Raw genomic sequence first — 25,216 nt, 5'->3', positions numbered from 1 at the left:
ATCTAAAGAAGAAAGAAGAATTGTGTGCAAAAGGTAAGAAGAAATTGGTATACCAAGTCTGTCATCTATTGGGTTGAAAAAGACTGTGAATGGATGGTTCTTCATTGATGCACAAACTATTTGAAGTCCACCTACTCTTGATCAAGATCATACTGAAGATTCTTATGATGAAGATTTAATGGAATCTTCTTGATAATTATATTAGAGCCTACTTTTCTATGTTTTTTGTTTTTTATTTTGTAATCAAGGCTAGTAAGCTAGTAAGCCACCTATGGTTTCTGTATTTCTTTCGGTTTTAGATTGAAATGAAATGAAGATTTATTTTAGTAAACGATCTGTGAATTGTGAATGTTGATTGCATTGTATGTGGAATAACCCTCAATCTAGTTGAGAATAGAAAATTATGCTGTTCTGATATTGATAAAAAACTAATCATTGGTTAAAAGTGCAAATTTCAGTACATTGCTAACTTGAATCAATTAAGGAAGAAGTAAAAAGAAAAAAATTTCATGTATGATTTTATAGAAAAAGAATCATAAGAGTGCCACCTTTTGCTATTGTAGAAGAAAAAAATGTCGAAGCCCTATCAAAAAAGACGTTCTATTAATGTGAAGTTAAGAGCTCACTGATGAGAGGGTCGCACCTCCCAACAAAAGTTGTGCATAAAAGAATGCAGTATAGACTAGGAAGTGACTCCTAGGTCGTCTCTCAAGGACCAATTTGGGCTCAGTCTCAGATCAAACACGCAGTGGGGGGGTTTGTGAAAAATTTGTGAATGCGGATGAACTAAATTAAAACTGGAAATTAAAAATAACCAAACATAATTAAAAAACGCTGAAATAAATTAATAAAACACGAAGACCGAACGGTTTCTAAAACAAGTGAGGAAATTGAAAATGCCGGAAGATAATTAAACTGAACAGAACAGAATAGACAACATAGTGAGTGGAAACAATAAATCGAACTAATAGACAACATTAAAGTGAAAAATGCTTGAACTAAATTAAAATGCAACATTGAGTTTAAAAGTGAAAAGCTAAAAGACAAATCCATCACATATAATATAAAATCAGCTTTTGGTCAAGTGTGAAGACAATGAAAATAAAACCTATTGGACTTTATCTCTTCTGGATGAACCGTGAGCACATTCCAATTAAAAAATAAATCTCCATCACCAACCGAAACGTAAAAGATGCCTCGAGTGCAGCTCCTTGGTTCACCATTTTTCTCTCATTAAAACAACATCTGCGTCACCACTTCCTTCTCAATCTCTGTGCGCCTCCTTGGACGTGAGCTGTTGCCACTTTCTCCAATTCGCGTGTGCAACCAGCATCCTCCGTGAAGCCACACACTTCTCAACGTGCTTCATTTTGGAATCAACGCCTCCCTCTTTAAAATCCAAAATCATTCAATCACAAATGCTGCACCGAAAATAAAAAGGGGTGCAATAAAGAAATGCATCCAAAAGCAATTAACTTGGAGCTCTCATTTTATCCTCTCTGTCCCCGTCACAACATTCTCCTGTTTCCCAATGGCGGCTGCCCCCCTGCTGGACGAACACCTTCATCCATGTGTCACGGGTTTTTTTAAAACCCTCCCATTCTCCGTGCAGCTCATTTTGCTAGATGCCACCTCCAAAGTGCTTCTTTTTTTTTTTTCTTCCTGCACCCCCTCCTTTGGATGCTACCTTTCTGCAACACACCATTTCAAAATTGAAAATCCAAAAGCTTCTCTTTTCCATGTGGATGTGAGCTTCAATGCAGCCCGTGAATGCTTCCTTTCTTTGCTGGACGCACCTCTAAAATTTAAATCCACACCTCCTCTCTCATCTTAGTTTAAAATAAAATTGATGTGGCATTTTCTTTTGACCTCCACATGTCCCAAATAATATCCAACAATTTCCCTACAATTAATAATGCAAATAATTAGTCCAAATAATTCAAATTAATTAAAATAAGAATTTTTGGTCAAATTAAGCACAATTAGCAAAAACGGGAAAATACCAGACAATTAAGCACAATTCCCCGATTAAATTCGGTACAATAAACTAAGTGAAGTGAATAAAATATTGACTCATCAAAATAGACCACACTTAGTCTTTTGCACTCCTGGGCAAAATCAAGACGCAGATCAAGGAATAGTTCAAAGGACTTTTAGGAAGGTGACACAGACTCAGGATACAGAAAACAAGGACTCAACAAGGACAGAAACAGAATTACATAGTTCTCCAGGAATCTGGACAGAGAAAGGAAGTAGACAATTCCAACACAGAATGAATCAGAGAAAGCAGATACTCATGAAATCATCCAAGCAATTCAAGACATGGCAAAATGATCAATCAGCTCAAGAGGTGAATCAAAAGTAACAAAACCTCACAGATGCACTATCAGTGTTTCTCTCAAGTGTCTAAGATAAGCAATGTCAACTCAATGCACTCGAGAAAGCAAACACAAACAGACTTGGTAAGCCTCTAATATCAACACTCAAAACATATGCATGTTCAAATCAAAAGGTCTTTTCATGGTTGTAATGGGGCCAAGGACAAGGGAGGATATAATATGGATGAGAAGCTATAAACCAAAAGAAATAGAGGAGCAATGGGGAACAAGTGTAAACACAATCAACTCACACCCAGACCTCTAATTCAATCCTCTTCTTGACTCCATTATTCAAATTTTTTTTTTTTTTTTTTTATTTTTCTCTATATTTTTTTTTCATCTTGTCTCTTTCCTTATCTTTCTGTTTAGCACACAACTATAAGAGACAAGATATAAATCATATTTCCAACAACAAACAAGAAGAGGAACCAACTAGCCAATTCATCAGAATCCCCAAGGAGACCACACTTGTTCCCAAAACACTTCCAAAGCTCCAAAATTCCCTAAGGTTAAGGTACTCATGGTTTTTCACTTAGGGCTAGTGTATGAGCTTCAAAACAAGGAAATGGAGGAAAGTATAGGCTCAAAAGGGGTTATCAAAGAATCAGAGCAAGGTAAGCTTATTTGGCTAGAGAGGCTCAACAACAAAACTGCCTTTATCACTTCCAAACATGCATATCAATCAAGAATTGTCAACAAGAGTCAAGCCAAGGCATATGTGCAAGCAATCAAGAGACATATCACACACAAGAAAGAACATAAAGTGGCTCAAATTCTCACATAGGGTAATTGTCACAATCAATTCAACCTCTCAAACATCATAATCATCTTCCCAAGCAAAGAAAAGCAAGGAATCCAACATCTCAGAGTATCAATGAAGTGAAGTGAAAGACTAGTCTACAACTTAAACACAGTCCAGAATTGAAGAGAAAAATGCAAAACTGTACACAAGACACGACAAAAATAACCTAGAAAAGAAAAAATTTAACCAAGAAAACAAAAACTAACAGAAAAATCAGAATCTCCCCCAATAGACCACACTTAAACTACACAATGTCCTCAATGTGTCATAAGCATAAGATCGAAAATCAAAACAGTGAACAGATCATGGACAAGTGCAATAAAAGTAGGGAAAGGGGGAGAAGAGAGAAGGAAAACTCCCCTGATCATGGTGGCAGTTGCCAATTTTGGACTTTCAGGGAGATGTCTTCCACCACAGGATCCAGCAAGGAAGTTTTGAGGAAGAATTGCTTCATCCTCCAGATTTGATCTAGCAGGGAGATATCATCCACAGCTGGATCTAAGAAGCAAAGATTGTTGATGAGTAGGTTCAGTTGGTGCCTATTGATCTTGAAGCTTTTGTCAGTGTTAGCACCTTTATTTTCCACTATGGGTGTTTGTCTATCAAATTCATGTGTACCTCCTGCAACATGGTTAGTGCGATGTGTCTCCAAAGAAATGATATGCAGGGATATAACACCCAATCCCAGTGTAACAGGCTGAACCCCAGATATACTCTCAGAACATGAATCGGTTTCAAATTTAGAAACAATATCAACCACGAACTCATATTCAAGTTCAGTGCATGGAGAATAAACATTCGGATGTGATAGCAAAAATTGTTTCTCATCATGCAGAGAGGGAGAATTAAAAACATACTCATCAACAATATAATCATCAACATACCTGTCAACATCATAATCATGAATAGCACATTCATCAACAAAATAATCAATTTTAGGTATGTTTTCCTCCACTTCCCTAAAGATCGGAAAAGTGGTGGAAGATGAAAATTGTCTACCTGATTCAAAATTACTGCTTATACCTGCCTGGTCCTCAAGATCTTCAGCAGTCTCCTCAGGTGCAAGAGTAGGGCCATAGGGCGATGGAAAAGTAGGTGGCGCAACAATAAGCTCATGACTCTTCTCCCCATCTTCTATGTTGATGCCACTATCATCATCATCTGGAATCTGAACAGTCTGAAATGGTAACTCTGAATCTTGAGACTGTTCCTGATTTAATTGAGTAGCCATCTGCCCTATCTGGTCATTCAAGCTCTGAATGGACGCTCTGGTCTCTTGCTGAAACTGTAGGTTCTGCATGGTCAACTGCTCCAACAACTCCTGCAATGTAGGCTCAGAAATAGAAGGCTGAGGAGCTGTTTCGGCAGAAGCATCATATTGCTGACTCTGATATTGCTGGACTAGTGGAGGCATGAAAGTACTCTGGAATGGTGGTTCTTGATATTGATGTTGTGGAGCATTGTACCATCCCAAGGTAGGGTCATTCCATCCAAGACCGTTGTCGTATCCATCTTGCACATGGGAGAATTTGCTCAGAAATTTATGCTCAAGATCTTCCCATCTGGTAATGGATCCTGGAGGAAGAGAGTCTTTCCAATCTTTTGCTGCTCTTTCTAATGAGTGCGGGAATGCCCTTAAGAAAACTAGATCGTCCGGGACATTTGGAAGTTTCATTAAAGAGCAAATTCGATAAAGCCTATCCAAATGTTCATGTGGGCATTCATTTGCAAGACCATAAAACTTGGGCAACAAATTCATCAGTCCAGTGGTGAGAACTAAATGATCACCATCCTCATTAGGTGGAACCGGCTCCCAAAGAGAGCTCTCAGAAGTTGGAGGATGGGTCATATTGTTCTCAGCATAAAAGTCAGCAGAATTACAATCAGAGTAAGATGCAGAAGGAGAATCATAATCAGAGGCACTAGCAAAATAAGCAGTATTCACAAAATCAAAATAGGTAGACATGAAAAAAGAAGAATACTAAAAATCACGAAACAAATAAAATACAACACATTTATACATGCAACACGCACACACAAAACAGAACATCACATCACATCACATCACAACACAAGACAAAACACAACACACACAAACACAACAAAAACCTAAGACCGAACCATTGGTCCCCGGCAGCGGCGCCATTTTGATGAGAGGGTCGCACCTCCCAACAAAAGTTGTGCATAAAAGAATGCAGTATAGACTAGGAAGTGACTCCTAGGTCGTCTCTCAAGGACCAATTTGGGCTCAGTCTCAGATCAAACACGCAGTGGGGGGTTTGTGAAAAATTTGTGAATGCGGATGAACTAAATTAAAACTGGAAATTAAAAATAACCAAACATAATTAAAAAACGCTGAAATAAATTAATAAAACACGAAGACCGAACGGTTTCTAAAACAAGTGAGGAAATTGAAAATGCCGGAAGATAATTAAACTGAACAGAACAGAATAGACAACATAGTGAGTGGAAACAATAAATCGAACTAATAGACAACATTAAAGTGAAAAATGCTTGAACTAAATTAAAATGCAACATTGAGTTTAAAAGTGAAAAGCTAAAAGACAAATCCATCACATATAATATAAAATCAGCTTTTGGTCAAGTGTGAAGACAATGAAAATAAAACCTATTGGACTTTATCTCTTCTGGATGAACCGTGAGCACATTCCAATTAAAAAATAAATCTCCATCACCAACCGAAACGTAAAAGATGCCTCGAGTGCAGCTCCTTGGTTCACCATTTTTCTCTCATTAAAACAACATCTGCGTCACCACTTCCTTCTCAATCTCTGTGCGCCTCCTTGGACGTGAGCTGTTGCCACTTTCTCCAATTCGCGTGTGCAACCAGCATCCTCCGTGAAGCCACACACTTCTCAACGTGCTTCATTTTGGAATCAACGCCTCCCTCTTTAAAATCCAAAATCATTCAATCACAAATGCTGCACCGAAAATAAAAAGGGGTGCAATAAAGAAATGCATCCAAAAGCAATTAACTTGGAGCTCTCATTTTATCCTCTCTGTCCCCGTCACAACATTCTCCTGTTTCCCAATGGCGGCTGCCCCCCTGCTGGACGAACACCTTCATCCATGTGTCACGGGTTTTTTTAAAACCCTCCCATTCTCCGTGCAGCTCATTTTGCTAGATGCCACCTCCAAAGTGCTTCTTTTTTTTTTTCTTCCTGCACCCCCTCCTTTGGATGCTACCTTTCTGCAACACACCATTTCAAAATTGAAAATCCAAAAGCTTCTCTTTTCCATGTGGATGTGAGCTTCAATGCAGCCCGTGAATGCTTCCTTTCTTTGCTGGACGCACCTCTAAAATTTAAATCCACACCTCCTCTCTCATCTTAGTTTAAAATAAAATTGATGTGGCATTTTCTTTTGACCTCCACATGTCCCAAATAATATCCAACAATTTCCCTACAATTAATAATGCAAATAATTAGTCCAAATAATTCAAATTAATTAAAATAAGAATTTTTGGTCAAATTAAGCACAATTAGCAAAAACGGGAAAATACCAGACAATTAAGCACAATTCCCCGATTAAATTCGGTACAATAAACTAAGTGAAGTGAATAAAATATTGACTCATCAAAATAGACCACACTTAGTCTTTTGCACTCCTGGGCAAAATCAAGACGCAGATCAAGGAATAGTTCAAAGGACTTTTAGGAAGGTGACACAGACTCAGGATACAGAAAACAAGGACTCAACAAGGACAGAAACAGAATTACATAGTTCTCCAGGAATCTGGACAGAGAAAGGAAGTAGACAATTCCAACACAGAATGAATCAGAGAAAGCAGATACTCATGAAATCATCCAAGCAATTCAAGACATGGCAAAATGATCAATCAGCTCAAGAGGTGAATCAAAAGTAACAAAACCTCACAGATGCACTATCAGTGTTTCTCTCAAGTGTCTAAGATAAGCAATGTCAACTCAATGCACTCGAGAAAGCAAACACAAACAGACTTGGTAAGCCTCTAATATCAACACTCAAAACATATGCATGTTCAAATCAAAAGGTCTTTTCATGGTTGTAATGGGGCCAAGGACAAGGGAGGATATAATATGGATGAGAAGCTATAAACCAAAAGAAATAGAGGAGCAATGGGGAACAAGTGTAAACACAATCAACTCACACCCAGACCTCTAATTCAATCCTCTTCTTGACTCCATTATTCAAATTTTTTTTTTTTTTTTTTTATTTTTCTCTATATTTTTTTTTCATCTTGTCTCTTTCCTTATCTTTCTGTTTAGCACACAACTATAAGAGACAAGATATAAATCATATTTCCAACAACAAACAAGAAGAGGAACCAACTAGCCAATTCATCAGAATCCCCAAGGAGACCACACTTGTTCCCAAAACACTTCCAAAGCTCCAAAATTCCCTAAGGTTAAGGTACTCATGGTTTTTCACTTAGGGCTAGTGTATGAGCTTCAAAACAAGGAAATGGAGGAAAGTATAGGCTCAAAAGGGGTTATCAAAGAATCAGAGCAAGGTAAGCTTATTTGGCTAGAGAGGCTCAACAACAAAACTGCCTTTATCACTTCCAAACATGCATATCAATCAAGAATTGTCAACAAGAGTCAAGCCAAGGCATATGTGCAAGCAATCAAGAGACATATCACACACAAGAAAGAACATAAAGTGGCTCAAATTCTCACATAGGGTAATTGTCACAATCAATTCAACCTCTCAAACATCATAATCATCTTCCCAAGCAAAGAAAAGCAAGGAATCCAACATCTCAGAGTATCAATGAAGTGAAGTGAAAGACTAGTCTACAACTTAAACACAGTCCAGAATTGAAGAGAAAAATGCAAAACTGTACACAAGACACGACAAAAATAACCTAGAAAAGAAAAAATTTAACCAAGAAAACAAAAACTAACAGAAAAATCAGAATCTCCCCCAATAGACCACACTTAAACTACACAATGTCCTCAATGTGTCATAAGCATAAGATCGAAAATCAAAACAGTGAACAGATCATGGACAAGTGCAATAAAAGTAGGGAAAGGGGGAGAAGAGAGAAGGAAAACTCCCCTGATCATGGTGGCAGTTGCCAATTTTGGACTTTCAGGGAGATGTCTTCCACCACAGGATCCAGCAAGGAAGTTTTGAGGAAGAATTGCTTCATCCTCCAGATTTGATCTAGCAGGGAGATATCATCCACAGCTGGATCTAAGAAGCAAAGATTGTTGATGAGTAGGTTCAGTTGGTGCCTATTGATCTTGAAGCTTTTGTCAGTGTTAGCACCTTTATTTTCCACTATGGGTGTTTGTCTATCAAATTCATGTGTACCTCCTGCAACATGGTTAGTGCGATGTGTCTCCAAAGAAATGATATGCAGGGATATAACACCCAATCCCAGTGTAACAGGCTGAACCCCAGATATACTCTCAGAACATGAATCGGTTTCAAATTTAGAAACAATATCAACCACGAACTCATATTCAAGTTCAGTGCATGGAGAATAAACATTCGGATGTGATAGCAAAAATTGTTTCTCATCATGCAGAGAGGGAGAATTAAAAACATACTCATCAACAATATAATCATCAACATACCTGTCAACATCATAATCATGAATAGCACATTCATCAACAAAATAATCAATTTTAGGTATGTTTTCCTCCACTTCCCTAAAGATCGGAAAAGTGGTGGAAGATGAAAATTGTCTACCTGATTCAAAATTACTGCTTATACCTGCCTGGTCCTCAAGATCTTCAGCAGTCTCCTCAGGTGCAAGAGTAGGGCCATAGGGCGATGGAAAAGTAGGTGGCGCAACAATAAGCTCATGACTCTTCTCCCCATCTTCTATGTTGATGCCACTATCATCATCATCTGGAATCTGAACAGTCTGAAATGGTAACTCTGAATCTTGAGACTGTTCCTGATTTAATTGAGTAGCCATCTGCCCTATCTGGTCATTCAAGCTCTGAATGGACGCTCTGGTCTCTTGCTGAAACTGTAGGTTCTGCATGGTCAACTGCTCCAACAACTCCTGCAATGTAGGCTCAGAAATAGAAGGCTGAGGAGCTGTTTCGGCAGAAGCATCATATTGCTGACTCTGATATTGCTGGACTAGTGGAGGCATGAAAGTACTCTGGAATGGTGGTTCTTGATATTGATGTTGTGGAGCATTGTACCATCCCAAGGTAGGGTCATTCCATCCAAGACCGTTGTCGTATCCATCTTGCACATGGGAGAATTTGCTCAGAAATTTATGCTCAAGATCTTCCCATCTGGTAATGGATCCTGGAGGAAGAGAGTCTTTCCAATCTTTTGCTGCTCTTTCTAATGAGTGCGGGAATGCCCTTAAGAAAACTAGATCGTCCGGGACATTTGGAAGTTTCATTAAAGAGCAAATTCGATAAAGCCTATCCAAATGTTCATGTGGGCATTCATTTGCAAGACCATAAAACTTGGGCAACAAATTCATCAGTCCAGTGGTGAGAACTAAATGATCACCATCCTCATTAGGTGGAACCGGCTCCCAAAGAGAGCTCTCAGAAGTTGGAGGATGGGTCATATTGTTCTCAGCATAAAAGTCAGCAGAATTACAATCAGAGTAAGATGCAGAAGGAGAATCATAATCAGAGGCACTAGCAAAATAAGCAGTATTCACAAAATCAAAATAGGTAGACATGAAAAAAGAAGAATACTAAAAATCACGAAACAAATAAAATACAACACATTTATACATGCAACACGCACACACAAAACAGAACATCACATCACATCACATCACAACACAAGACAAAACACAACACACACAAACACAACAAAAACCTAAGACCGAACCATTGGTCCCCGGCAGCGGCGCCATTTTGATGAGAGGGTCGCACCTCCCAACAAAAGTTGTGCATAAAAGAATGCAGTATAGACTAGGAAGTGACTCCTAGGTCGTCTCTCAAGGACCAATTTGGGCTCAGTCTCAGATCAAACACGCAGTGGGGGGTTTGTGAAAAATTTGTGAATGCGGATGAACTAAATTAAAACTGGAAATTAAAACTAACCAAACATAATTAAAAAACGCTGAAATAAATTAATAAAACACGAAGACCGAACGGTTTCTAAAACAAGTGAGGAAATTGAAAATGCCGGAAGATAATTAAACTGAACAGAACAGAATAGACAACATAGTGAGTGGAAACAATAAATCGAACTAATAGACAACATTAAAGTGAAAAATGCTTGAACTAAATTAAAATGCAACATTGAGTTTAAAAGTGAAAAGCTAAAAGACAAATCCATCACATATAATATAAAATCAGCTTTTGGTCAAGTGTGAAGACAATGAAAATAAAACCTATTGGACTTTATCTCTTCTGGATGAACCGTGAGCACATTCCAATTAAAAAATAAATCTCCATCACCAACCGAAACGTAAAAGATGCCTCGAGTGCAGCTCCTTGGTTCACCATTTTTCTCTCATTAAAACAACATCCGCGTCACCACTTCCTTCTCAATCTCTGTGCGCCTCCTTGGACGTGAGCTGTTGCCACTTTCTCCAATTCGCGTGTGCAACCAGCATCCTCCGTGAAGCCACACACTTCTCAACGTGCTTCATTTTGGAATCAACGCCTCCCTCTTTAAAATCCAAAATCATTCAATCACAAATGCTGCACCGAAAATAAAAAGGGGTGCAATAAAGAAATGCATCCAAAAGCAATTAACTTGGAGCTCTCATTTTATCCTCTCTGTCCCCGTCACAACATTCTCCTGTTTCCCAATGGCGGCTGCCCCCCTGCTGGACGAACACCTTCATCCATGTGTCACGGGTTTTTTTAAAACCCTCCCATTCTCCGTGCAGCTCATTTTGCTAGATGCCACCTCCAAAGTGCTTCTTTTTTTTTTTCTTCCTGCACCCCCTCCTTTGGATGCTACCTTTCTGCAACACACCATTTCAAAATTGAAAATCCAAAAGCTTCTCTTTTCCATGTGGATGTGAGCTTCAATGCAGCCCGTGAATGCTTCCTTTCTTTGCTGGACGCACCTCTAAAATTTAAATCCACACCTCCTCTCTCATCTTAGTTTAAAATAAAATTGATGTGGCATTTTCTTTTGACCTCCACATGTCCCAAATAATATCCAACAATTTCCCTACAATTAATAATGCAAATAATTAGTCCAAATAATTCAAATTAATTAAAATAAGAATTTTTGGTCAAATTAAGCACAATTAGCAAAAACGGGAAAATACCAGACAATTAAGCACAATTCCCCGATTAAATTCGGTACAATAAACTAAGTGAAGTGAATAAAATATTGACTCATCACTCACCATTAATGCTCCCATTATACTACAATTCCCTTCATGTCACTGTTCCGCTGCCTTCGACATCAACTGTGTAAATTGATTCCAAATTTAAATTGTCCATAAGTTGTATCTTCCCTTAGAAAAGGATAGCTCTGAAATCTAACGGAAGAGTGCAACTTATGAACAATTTAAAAAAGAATCATACAATTTTAAATGATGAAGTTGATCAACATTTTTATATAATTATTTTAGATTTCGAAATTGTTTCAGCATTAAACATATTGTGAACAATATTTCTTTTTCCTAAGCACTTCCCTTTCAGTAAGATATCTTAACCATTTTTGTACTACAAAAACATTTTGTTAACTTGAACTTGAAAGGGCTCCTTCATATGAAATGACGATGAATGAACCACTTTCAAGTTCAAGTTATCAAATTGCAATATGAAGAACAAAAATGCTTAGATATCTAAGGAAAGGAAAACGCCAAGGATATAAAATACATGAATCCTAATATGTTCAATACAGAAACAGGAGGCAGGGATTATGTGAAATGAAATCTATATTTATAGATGAACCGATGACGTACATCGTGTAATTATGCTTAGTAACTTCCACACTCCACCATCTTGTATGAACGTCGAAGCCCCGCTGAATTGGACGTTCAAACATCATTCAGAAAAAAAGCAATAAATTTTGTTTGATTCATTTCAAAACAAAATGACATCCCGCTCCCCAGAAATTGTCTACTTTTCAATCACCCACGAAGAAGGGGTGATTTGGAGGGTTTGAAGTTAAAAAGTTTGATGTGCCACTCTATATTCATATAATTCCACTCTCAATTTTGCTAAGTTAATATAATCGATTCTAAGTAATAAAGAATCGATTCAAAGTGTTATAAATTAAGAAATGCAAATGAGTTTTTAATGATTATTTATGGTCATATTAATGACAACGTGGCTGGATATTGATCACATGTTTGTTAAAATACTATAAAGCAAAGAAATATTGCATGAGAGGGGTAAAATGTGTTTTTCTAATAATGTTAATAATAGTATTTTTTGATATCATAATCATTTATACTAATAACTAATTTTAATTATTAAATTCTTCAAAATAATTTATTTCAATGTGGCCAATAAAAGTTTTTCTAAGAGTTCGTTTGATATTTGATCGTCGTCGACTTTTTAAATTCGAGTTTTTTATAATGCTTATGTGGTAGTCGTGATCGGTCCATTTCAAATATACATATCCATCTCTTTGATGTCTTGGCCCGTCCGTCTCGACCTTTTTAAATTTTTTCTAGAGGTTCATAAGACAAAGATGCAAACACCAATATGTAGGTATAAATGTTTAAGGCAACCTAAGAAACCCTAAAAGACATATTTTCCATAAAGATGTTAATCTTTGATAAGAATCAGAGTTGTAAACCAAGAACCAAAAGAATCCTCTCTCAACGTTGCAAAGGCATATTTATGACTTCCAAAATGTCTACATATGTATTTGGTGTCCTTATATATAGGTATAAATGTTTAAGGCACCTAAGAAACTTAACCTGCCTTAATCTTTGACCCAACCCATTATGTCTTAATTTTTGGTCTAGATCTCACTACAGTAAAGAAGGGCATTATCGACGGCCATAATCCTTCGAAAACATCCAAAAGCCATCGGTAATAAGCCATTACTGACGGCTTAGCGACGGTCAGATGATCGTCGGTAAATCCCTTGTCGCTAACCATTACCGACGGCCTTTGCTCTTCGATAATTACCGAAGGACAAAAGCCTTCGGTAATTACCGAAGGACAAAAGCCTTCGGTAATTACCGAAGGGCGAAAGCCTTCGGTAATTATCTGCAATGTTTTTTTTTAGCTGTTTTGGTTTAGTGTATTGTTGACAATCCACGCTTGAAAAATCTTAATTATATATATATATATATATATATATATATATATATATATATATATAACACGTGTAAACTAAACACATATAGATGTTTATTTCCCAGAAGTAATATTATGCTTGCAAAAAAGTGATTTATGTGAGATTAATATATAGACGTTTATTTAAGAAAATCCTTAGAAGAAGAACAAGAGGAGAACCTATATGATAAATGTGAGATTAATATATATATATATATATATATATATATATGTATATATATATATATGTATATATTGGTGGGTCTGATTTCAAGTGAGAAAATGCATTGACACCACCTGCAATTATTTTGAATGAGTCACCTTAATTTTAACATCAGGTGAGAGGCCCTTAAGTGTTCTAAAACTTACTAACAGATCCTTTTGACTGCTAATACTTATTACAATCTCTAATTTGTCCATGTTATTTTATAGAAAAATATAGAAAAATGACTACCTTTTATCAAGTTTTTACATGCAAAAAAAATAGAAACTATAATAATTTTTTAAAAAAGAAATAAAATGAGGATTTTTTTTTAAATAACATGGAAAAATTCAAGACCATCATATGTATTAATCAATATGAGAAAGTCATAATGAACAGCTTCAAAGATATGGAAGGATCTATTACAAGATTCAGAGAGATAAAGGCCTTTCATCCAAATTTGAAGGTTAAGGGTGGCTATTTGGAAATAAGGTAAACAGTCTGGGAAGTGTTTGCAGTAGTACATTTTCCTATTACTTTCAAGTGAAGTACAAAGAAAATGGATAATGGATACTAAGTGGAAAAATCCCTTTTTCTCTAGTTCCAAATCACCTGGAAGATAAGGGCGGGCAAAAACATCAAGACAGCCATCAAATGGTAGTATTTCCTCAAAAGAATTCTCTCAATCTTTCTGTTCTTGGAGATGTTATAGAATTGCAAAACAGAAACACAAATTATACACATCCAGTAAATACACATAGACAACCTTTTGGATGGCTCCGAGAAAACAAAGGAAATCACCCTGCAATGACATGTTTCAAACGTGAATATATAGTACTTTAACAAAAATAGCTGCAGTTGTTTCATACAAAATAATTTGAACATGAAACTACCATCAAAGTCATAATTGAATTTTAACAAGTCTGAATAAGGTTCTACTTGAATTGTCTGGAACTTTAAATCTAGTTCTATTAGATTCAGTTTCTGCTTTCAGTAACTTTTCTCCAAACAATCTAATGTGGATATGATATAGGAAGGCATAAAATTTATCCTGCTTTTACAGTAGAAACAATCAATTATTACATTTGATTTGGAGTTGTGATGTAATGTGGACTTAGATATACTTGCCTGTAAAATTGAATGAACATAGAACACAATTCTATGCCTTCTTGAATTCTCCTCTTTGTTTGATAGTCTAATTGCAAGTATACCAACAGACATCAAGAACCACATTCGAAGCCCACAGGCTCTTTGTTTGATAGTCTTGGACTCATCTTAACCAATCACAGAAGAAAAAGAGTTAGCTTCAGAGACAGAACTCACATTTAATAAACAAAGGATTTAATTTAATAAACAAAGGATTTAACTTGCAAGATTGGAAATTAGGCAAAAGGGAAAAAATGAATAGATTATGCTGCTAACTTTCTTGAATAAAAGTTCAGAATATGGAATTTGATGTGGTTATTATCTTTGGTTCTTGAAGGGCTGCTTGTAATTTTCTGGTGCTCTTGTGATGAACCAACAAGGGGAAACATGATGAATACAAGAGAAGAATGAAAGAAGAAAGAAATGAGCTTTTGCTGAACTCCCATTCTTCCAAGTGCAAACTCAAACTCAATCCCAATCTCAATCTCAGACGCCAATTCCAAATTTTTACTTTTAACTCATACACATGCAAAGTCAATTTCATTTTTGTTTCATAATTAATTATAATAAACCTCATCGATTCAATCTTGGATTCAAAAGACACTTGCAGATTATCATAACAACATAAATGGGTGATGATAACGGTTGAAAAACCGTTATTTTTATGCTTAAATTTGATACCAAAAGCAACCTTTAAGACTTAGAAACTAGCTTGAACTCATATTTTTGCTTTAGTTTTGAGAGTAAGAGAGTTGAAAGTGAATTTAATGGTTTTGTGCAAGATTCCCTTGATTTTGTAGGCTAATTGAATGATTTGAAAGAAGAATTGAAATACCGAATGATTGGAGTACTGAAAAGTCAACCAGAAACCAGAAAAGTCAACCAGTCAACTAGAAAAGTCAACCAGTCAACCAGAAAAGTCAACTAGTCAACCAGAATGCTGAAAAACCAACCAGAACGCAGAAAAAGTCTGACCGAGTGGCGCTGAGCGGAAAAATACCGCTGAGCGGCACTTTTCGGGTGCCGAAATCACCGCTGAGGGGCAAAACAGCAGCTAGGGGGCAAAATGGATCATGTGCTAGTACCGCTCAGCGGTAAAATACCGCTGAGCGCCATTCTAAGTGGGCTTGGACCGGTTTTCTTTTTGTTTTTATGGGCTTGGACTTGTTTTATGTTATTTTTATGCCCTATTTAAGGACTTGCACGTCCTAGGGTTTGTATCTTTGGCTGAAACGAAGCAAACACTCTCTCTTCCACCCCTTGGGGTAGATTGGGAGATGGTGACAGCTCTCCTCTTCTCTTTCACGGGTTTTTCTATCTCTTTCATTCTTTCATTATTGTTCATCTAGGTTCACCATGAATATGGTGAACTAAACCTTGTATGTTTGTTGGGGAATCAATGTAATCTTGTGAAACTCTCATATATGGAATTTGTTTTTACATCTTTTAATTAAGACTTATGCTTTCTTTTCATCATTAGTTAGGGTTTTTCCTCTTTGCTTAATGCTTGCATTGTTTAACTCATTCGATGCATGATTATTGGTTTTGTCGATACGGGCACGTACGGGGAAGTCTAGATCCGGGGAATTTCTCCCAATATGATATTGGTTGTCGTTAAGCTCCTGCACTTATGAACTGATCATCAGGAATGCTAGGAATTGTATGAACTCGTGATTAGGGAGAAGCCTTCTAGAAAGGTACTTTAGAGAGTGGCATTAACAATGATGATTTGAATGTTGAATTCCTAAAATATATGAGAGTGGATAAGATGAAATTGACCCCCAACAACATATTCATACATAAATTTCATTGAAAGTGTTTATCTTTTGTTTTTTTGCCATTGATCAAAAACTTCATGCATAGATGTTTATTTTCTGTCTTGCATATTAAACTCCAAATATTTCGTCTTTTAAGTCTTAACTAATCAGTAACCCACACAACTAAACTAGGTCGTGAGTCCTTTGGGAAGAACGATACTTGGTCTTACCAAGTTTATTACTTGAACGATTCGGTCATACTTGCCGATTGAAAAACAAGTTTGTGACATCATATTTTGGTGTTCATAAATTTGTCCATCAAGTTTTTGGCGCAGTTGCCGGGGACTCTGGTTTAACTGGTTAATTTGTGTGATTATTGATTATCTTTGACTTTAATTTTGAATTTTTGTTTTTATTTTCTGTTTTTATTTTTTTGGTTATTATTTTATTTTATTTTATTTTATTTTCTGTTTTTATTTTATTTTCTGTTTTTATTTTATTTTATTTTATTTTATTTTTCTGTTTTTATTTTACTTTATTTTATTTTTCTGTTTTTATTTTTCTGTTTTTATTTCCTATCTTCTTATCTTTTCAATTATATCCTTTGATTTTTTTTTTCTCTATCTTTTTGTGCTAACAATTGTTTTTAGGGTTTTGTGCCTAATGTCTGCAGAATGCAATTTGGTCAAGAATTTAACTATATGGGCACTCAATTCTACCAAAGTAATCTCAACCACTGGTGGGAACATGACTCAAGCATGGATCAAAGCCAATTTTGGCAAGCTGCCGGACAATTTGAGAACCAACCACAACAACAATGGCAGCAACAAAGCTTTAAAATCAACAAAGGGAAGCAAGAGATCTCTTCATTTAGACAAGGCATGGAAGAATCACTGGGGCATGCATGGGACAGGTATAAAAGCCTATTACGAAAGACTCCCACGCATGGATTTAACGAAGGAGAAGTAGTCCTAATCTTCCTTGGAGGTCTTGGTTCACAAACCAAGATGATGCTTGACGCCTCAGCTGGAGGCAATATCAAATGGAAGACTCCAAAGGAAGCCACAGAAATAATTGAAAACATGACTACTAATAACAATAAGTGGAACAGTGAAAGAGGAGCTCCTATTCAACAAAAAGGAGTTCTACAGTTGCAATCCAATGATGCCTTGATAGCTCAGAACAAGTTAATAACTCAACAATTGGAGAATCTCTCAAAGATACTTGAACAATTGCCACAAGAGTTAAAGACTGTTGCACAGGTACAATCCCAGTTGTGCGAATTGTGTGGAGGTGACCATATCAATGGTCAATGTGCCTTTCCAGTTGAAGCCGTAGAGGATGTAAACTACATGACCAATCAGTACCGTCAAGGGAGCTACAATTAAGGGTGGAAACCACACCCAAGTATTGGTCAGGAACAAAGTGGTCAAGCTGGACAAACTGGGCAATTTAACAAGCAACAGCAACAAACCTTTCTATCAGGAAGTTTGGATGACACCCTTCTACAATTTTTGAAAAATTCTAACGCTACTCAGAAAAGCATTGAAGAATCATGTAAAAGGATGGAGATGCAGCTTCATTCCATTAGTCAGAGATTGAATGATGAGGTTAATACTGAAGTTAACCCTAAGGAGGAAGGGCAAGCCATTATTACTGAAAGTGACAAGATTCTTGATGAGAAAAAAATAGGGGGCGATGAGGAAAAGATAGAGAGAAAAGAAAAAGAAGAATTGAGTGAGAGAAATAAAGATGAAGAAAAAGAGAAAGAAGTGGTTGAGAGAGAAGAGAGAAAGAAAATTTGTGTGAAAATAAAGAAGTTGAAAAGAAAAAGAAAAGGGAAGAAAAAAATAAAAGAAAAGAAAAAGAGAAAATTTAGGGAGAGAAAAAGGAAGAAAAAGAAGATGAGAGGAAAGAAGAAGAAATCATATGAAAAATCACATCCTCATCTAAAGAAGAATCATAGGAAGGAAAAGAAATTCAAGTGCTTTATGGAAATCTTCAAGAAATTGGAGATTAAAGTTCCTATGATTGAGACACTGCAACAGGTTCCTGGTTTGATCAAATTTCTAAAGAAGTTCAGTAGAAAGAAGAAGAAAAAGAAGAAGGAACATGAGCTTTATTGGGTCAAGCTAGTGACGTTAAAAGAGCGCTTGCTGGGAGGCAACCCAGTGATTTAAGAACTTTTAATTTTTGGTTTGGTGATGTAATTTTGAACTTTTGGGTATTTTTGTTTTTGTTATAAGTTTGTTACAGGGTTTACATCTACTGATGGATGTTAGGCGGAAGAGTATCTACTAAAGGATACTATGTTTGTATACACCTACTGATGGGTGTTGGTAAGAAAGATTTGCATCTACTGAAGGGTGCTGGAGGATTTTGGGTCAGGCTCGTGACGTTAAACAAGCGCTACCTGGGAGGCAACCCAGTTGATTGATTTTATCTGTATTGTTTGTTTTGATTCTGTTTTAGTTGCATGATAGGGATTGAATGTTTGAGTGATTTGAGAAATTAATTGCAGGGAGCAGGTGAGGGGCATGAGTAGAAGGCACCTAGGGTAAGCTAGGAAGAAGAAAAGCACAACACGAAAATGCCGCTGAGCGGGAAATTGACGCTGAGCGGTGGTATCGTCAAAGGGGCTTAGATTGCCCCTTAGCGGAACCCGAGCCCATTAGGGTATTTTTATACCCTAAGTCACGCTTTGGCCTCTATTTTTAGATTCTTCTCTGCACACACACTCCTAAACATTTTTCCAAAGGTTCTCTACATTTTTCCTTTCATTCCTCTTTAGAAAATCTCCCTTCCACTCACTTTCTCACTAGTTTTCCATCTAAGTTTGGGGTTGGGAGAGAGCATCATTGATGGGGCTGAGTTTTTCAAAGCACTAGAGTAGGATTTGTTTTATCAATCACTTTTGTTTTTAGAATAGGATTTGATGTACTCAATTGGAAACTTTGTCTGTTATGATGGTTTGCTTATGATTGTTGTTTGATAAGTAATGCCTGATGATGCTTTGATATTGATTGATGTTGAGAATGTGCACATTATATGCTTATACAGGTGGTTCACAAGCATTGTGAACAAATGCAAGATGTTGTGATTGTGATTATGATTCTAAGCAGGATGTTATATGTGGAATGTGAATGAGCTTATGTGTGAGGTTTTGAGCTCCAGAGTTGTTATTGTTGAATACTATTACTGTGAAAGCATGAATGACTTTGCCCAGGTTTTCTATGATTGAATTACTTGCTTGTTTGCATCATATGATCAAGGCCATTTGTTGATAACCCTTCTATTAGCCAAATTCATAAATTGAGCCCACTAAAAGAGAACACTATGTGTTATATCCTTTGAACCTCTAGCCTTGAACATGATTTGAAAACCCTTGTTGAAAAGCTTTACCTTGAGTTAAGTAGAAAATATTTTGTGGTATTGACAAATGTTCAAGTTTGGGGTTGTTGGAAAATAGAAAGGGAAATTGAAAGCATTGAGCTAAGAGCTAAGAATTAAGTATGTGAAAAGAAAAAGAAAAAGAGAAAGAAAAGAAAAGAAAAAGCAAAGCTCAATGCAAAAGAAAGTTGGGAATAAATAAGAATGATTGTGTTTATATGTTTCTCTTAACTCAAGGGTTTTGTGATCTAGAAAAACCAATTTTCTTGTTAGCCCAGCCACGTTATAAGCCATAGAAAAGTCCTTGTGATGATGCTTGCTGGTAAGTGTTTTTGATTGTGGTTAAATGAAAGGCAAAGTTGATTCATGTGACATTGTAATAGTAGAGTGAATGAGTGAATATCTCCTATACACTTATGTGTTTGAGTGAAACACTTTATCTAGTGAGGATAGATTCCATGAACACATAAAAACATCTTTGCTTAGTTAATTGATCATTCATGAAAATAGCATTTGTTGGATAGTATGTGTTTGAGTGATCACTAAAAGCATGTGCACATCTTGATTGAAGTCTTGATGATGAGCTAAATTGAGTATTTACTTGTCTTGAAAGAAGGATTTTTGAATGTGGTGAACCATTATATGGATTGATGGAAGATTGAGTTACATCTTGTTTGCTTGAGGACAAGCAAAGTTTTAAGTTTGGGGTTGTGATAACGGTTGAAAAACCGTTATTTTTATGCTTAAATTTGATACCAAAAGCAACCTTTAAGACTTAGAAACTAGCTTGAACTCATATTTTTGCTTTAGTTTTGAGAATAAGAGAGTTGAAAGTGAATTTAATGGTTTTGTGCAAGATTCCCTTGACCGAGCGGAGAAAAAGTCTGACCGAGCGGCACTTTTCGGGTGCCGAAATCACCGCTGAGGGGCAAAACAGCAGCTCGGGGGCAAAATGGATCATGCGCTAGTACCGCTCAGCGGTAAAATACCACTGAGCGCCATTCTAAGTGGGCTTGGACCGGTTTTCTTTTTGTTTTTATGGGCTTGGACTTGTTTTATGTTATTTTTATGCCCTATTTAAGGACTTGCACGTCCTAATGTTTGTATCTTTGGCTGAAACGAAGCAAACACTCTCTCTTCCACCCCTTGGGGTAGATTGGGAGATGGTGACAGCTCTCCTCTTCTCTTTCACGGGTTTTTCTATCTCTTTCATTCTTTCATTATTGTTCATCTAGGTTCACCATGAATATGGTGAACTAAACCTTGTATGTTTGTTGGAGAATCAATGTAATCTTGTGAAACTCTCATATATGGAATTTGTTTTTACATCTTTTAATTAAGACTTATGCTTTCTTTTCATCATTAGTTAGGGTTTTTCCTCTTTGCTTAATGCTTGCATTGTTTAACTCATTCGATGCATGATTATTGGTTTTGTCGATACGGGCACGTACGGGGAAGTCTAGATCCGGGGAATTTCTCCCAATATGATATTGGTTGTCGTTAAGCTCCTGCACTTATGAACTGATCATCAGGAATGCTAGGAATTGTATGAACTCGTGATTAGGGAGAAGCCTTCTAGAAAGGTACTTTAGAGAATGGCATTAAAAATGATGATTTGAATGTTGAATTCCTAAAATATATGAGAGTGGATAAGATGAAATTGACCCCCAACAACATATTCATACATAAATTTCATTGAAAGTGTTTATCTTTTTGTTTTTTTGCCATTGATCAAAAACTTCATGCATACATGTTTATTTTCTGTCTTACATATTAAACTCCAAATATTTCGTGTTTTAAGTCTTAACTAATCAGTAACCCACACAACTAAACTAGGCCGTGAGTCCTTTGGGAAGAATGATACTTGGTCTTACCAAGTTTATTACTTGAACGATTCGGTCATACTTGCCGATTGAAAAACAAGTTTGTGACATCATATTTTGGTGTTCATAAATTTGTCCATCAGGTGACCAAAACAAATAGTTCAGAAATACAATGTAGGGTAACATAAGTTCGAGAAAGTACCTGTGGGGAAAAGTGGAGTACTTAGTCATTGGCACCTTCACGATGTTCCTCCTGGCATTGGAGGCGGACTTCTGAATGGCGGCGACGATTTCCTTGGCCTTGCTAACTCTGACGCTGACTTGGCCCTTCTTGTCGCCGACAATGATGACAGCTCTGAAGCGCAACTGCTTCCCTCCCTTAACAACCTTCGTCACCCTCCTCACCTGGATCACCCTCTCTTCGAACTCATCGTAGACCTTCGCCTTCTTCGTGCCGGACCCGAACCCCGTGTCCTACTTCACCATGGCATCCGTTTCGAAGATGTCATTCCCGAGCATGGAAACGCCGCTGAAGGCGAGGCCGTAGAGCTCCACATAGGCTGCGGCAATCTCGTCCTCCGTCTCGAGGGGGCCATCGTAGAAGGAGGGAGGGGCGAGAAATCCCTCCGGAGGCTCTAGGGGGTTGACGTTGTCAAAGAACAAGGTGTCAATGTCATCGGAGGGTTTTCATTTGACGCAGAGGAGGGAAGGGTGGTGTTGGGGTTTGGCGAAGAGGAGGGAGACGGTGTGTGGTGGCGAAGGCAGGAGAGAGAAGCGGGAAGAAGCGGGAAGTGTGAAAAATGGCCACCATTTAACGAGTGAGATTAGGGTTGAGAGGTTTTTTTTTTGGGGGTGGGGGGCCGAGGGGCCAACGGGGGAGAGAAGCTTTCACAATACTGAATTTGGGAGAATGGGATAGCGAAATCCAAACCTTACCGAAGGGCACATTCCTTCGCTACTGTCACTGCCTAATTATCAAAAGACAAAAAAGATCGTCGGTGTTAATATTTCGGTAATAAGCATATTTCTGGTAGTGTCTGTCTGACTATTCTCCATACACGCTGTCTCTTCTAGATCTTTGGCTTGGTGTGATGCATCTCTATTGTTAACTTGTCTAAATATTTTTTTTTCTAACTGAGCTATCTCAATTTTTGTCCACGATATTCTATCTTAACCTTTAGTTTATCAGTCAACTTAACTTTTTCTCAAACTTAAAGTATTATAATTTAAAAATCAATTAAAGTCTTAGTATAATCATACCTCTCTTTAGCATAAAACATTCGTTTCAAATTACTTTTAATAATATAAAAATATTTATTATGATTTTAATTATTGTGATCTATAACTAAAACACAATTCTCATAAAATATTGTTATTATTATTTTCCATATGAAATAAAATTAATATTTTAAAGAAACAAAATTTTATTCTCTTTAAATTTCACCAACAAATCGTTCTTATATTTTATAATATGTAAATATTACAAGATACATTTAAACAAATTTATATAATATAAAAGAAATAAAATTTTGTAAATCTTATCTTAAAATATAAAGGTAATGGTGGGTTATAGGAGGTTTATAAAGGAAAAAAGCACAGAAAAGGGCGGGAGGCTGAAGAAGAAAATCTCGAATATTCGTAACGTTGCATTTCTAATGGGAGGTTCTCTTAAAATGTAAATCTTATATTAAAATATAATGGTACTGCGAGGTTATGAGAGGTTTTAAAAAGGAAAAAAGAGACGTGAAGATGAAGAAGAAAACGTCGTATATCTGTAAAATACGAAGTATCCTTTGTCTTTTGTAAATTCTTTGTCTTCTGGCTGACAATTAGTACATCAAAGCCTAGTAAAATTCAACGTAACCATTGCATATTTTAAGCTTCGAAGTTGAGAAGTTAAAAACTACTAGATTGTGAAAGACGTTCCAAGAATTCTATCCAGACAAGGCTTCTTCATCGTCATCATCTAGAAGAAAAGAGAAGGTTGCCCGGGTTACAAGAAACGCAAACCCATCTGGATGGATAAGTGATGAAGAGATCCGAGGAAAGTTTTTATTCTGGAGAGTTATAAAATATGTAGTTCCTCACAAGTATCTGGACCTGCAATTGTTCAAGAAAGAAGGGTTCCTTTTTCAAGAATGGATTGCATATGAAGGGCTTATTGAATTTGTCCAGATGAAAGGATATTGCTATCCAGATTTGGTAGAGGTTTTCTACACAAACCTGAGGGTTATAAATGGGGTCATTCACTCAAGGGTCAAAGGTGTTAACATTACTATTGACGATAATGTTTGGTCACATATTGCTGGACTGAAAGCTGAAGGTTTGGATTCTCATATCCGTGATTCCGAGTCAAACAGATGGCTAACAAAGAGAGCTATATATAGAGACTGCTTAAGATATCCACGAAGGTACACGGTGGATAAGCAGTACCTACATGATGGCTTAAACATGGAGGAGAAACTGATTGCTTATTTCCTGCCTTGGCTACCTGGAAGATTTATCGAGGACAGAATGTCAACAGAAGATGTATTTCTGTTGAATGCTATCAAGACTAGAATATCAACCAACTGGGTTGCGGTACTAAAAGACCGTATGATCGCTGCAGGTCTTAAATATGCACACAAATTGCCATATGGAGTATTTATCAGCCAGGTGCTGATACTCCAAGGAGTAGATGTATCTCAAGAAGTCATACTTGTGTGCAACAAGTCACAAGAAATTGGTATACTAAGCCTATTTTCTATTAGGCTGGAAAGGACTATGAATGGATGGTTCTTAAGAGATGAGCTTACTGTTGGAAGTACACCTACTCCTGCTGCAGATCATACTGCCTTCATTCCACAAACTGATTTTGAGAAATATGTTGTTGATTAATTTAGGAAGAAGTCTGAAAGGGATGAGAGAGTTGAAGATACTCTTTTCAGATGGGAGAAGAAGGGAAACAAGAATGACATTGGCTTTGAACCTGAAGATTCTGATAATGAGTCAACTGATGAAGATTGAATGGAATCTTCTTCGTAAGAATAGGGACTACTTTTCTATGTGGATTTTTTTTTATATTTTGTAATCATGGCATTAAGTCACCTCTGGTTTTATGTATTGTTTCGGTTTTATTTTGAAATGAAATGAAGATTTATTTTACTAAACGGTATGTGAATTTTGAATGTTGATTGCATTGTATGTGGACTAACCCTCAATCTAGTTGAGAAGAGAAGATTATGTTGTTCTGATATTGATCAAAAACTGATCACTAGTTTAAAAGTGCAAATTTCAGTACTCTGCTAACTTCAATCGATTAAGGAAGAAATAAAAAGAAAAAAGAATCATAAGAGCGCCACATTTTGCTATTGCCGGAAGAAAAAAGCGTTGAAGCCCCATCGAATACGATGTTCTATTAAGGACACAATTAATGCTCCCAAGTACTTCAATTCCCTTCACGTCCCAGCCCGGTAGCCTACGACGTTCTATGGGAGGGTAGAAAAGAAAAAAGATCCGAAAGTATGGTACTTTTTGGTGG

The 25,216-nt window shown here is 36.8% G+C and overlaps 1 pseudogene; it reads right to left on the bottom strand.

Moving 5' to 3' along the window:
* The window catches only part of LOC148192202 (small ribosomal subunit protein uS5c-like), a 35,692-nt pseudogene that overhangs the window by 8,491 nt on the left and 1,985 nt on the right, over nucleotides 1-25,216 (bottom strand).

This window comes from Vigna umbellata, chromosome 10 (genome assembly GCF_029865625.1).
Source record: "Vigna umbellata cultivar VRB3 chromosome 10, Vumbellata_1.0, whole genome shotgun sequence".
Lineage (NCBI taxonomy): Eukaryota > Viridiplantae > Streptophyta > Magnoliopsida > Fabales > Fabaceae > Vigna > Vigna umbellata.
The sequence above is the reverse complement of the archived record's forward strand: the minus strand, read 5'-3'. Positions and strand labels throughout refer to the sequence as shown.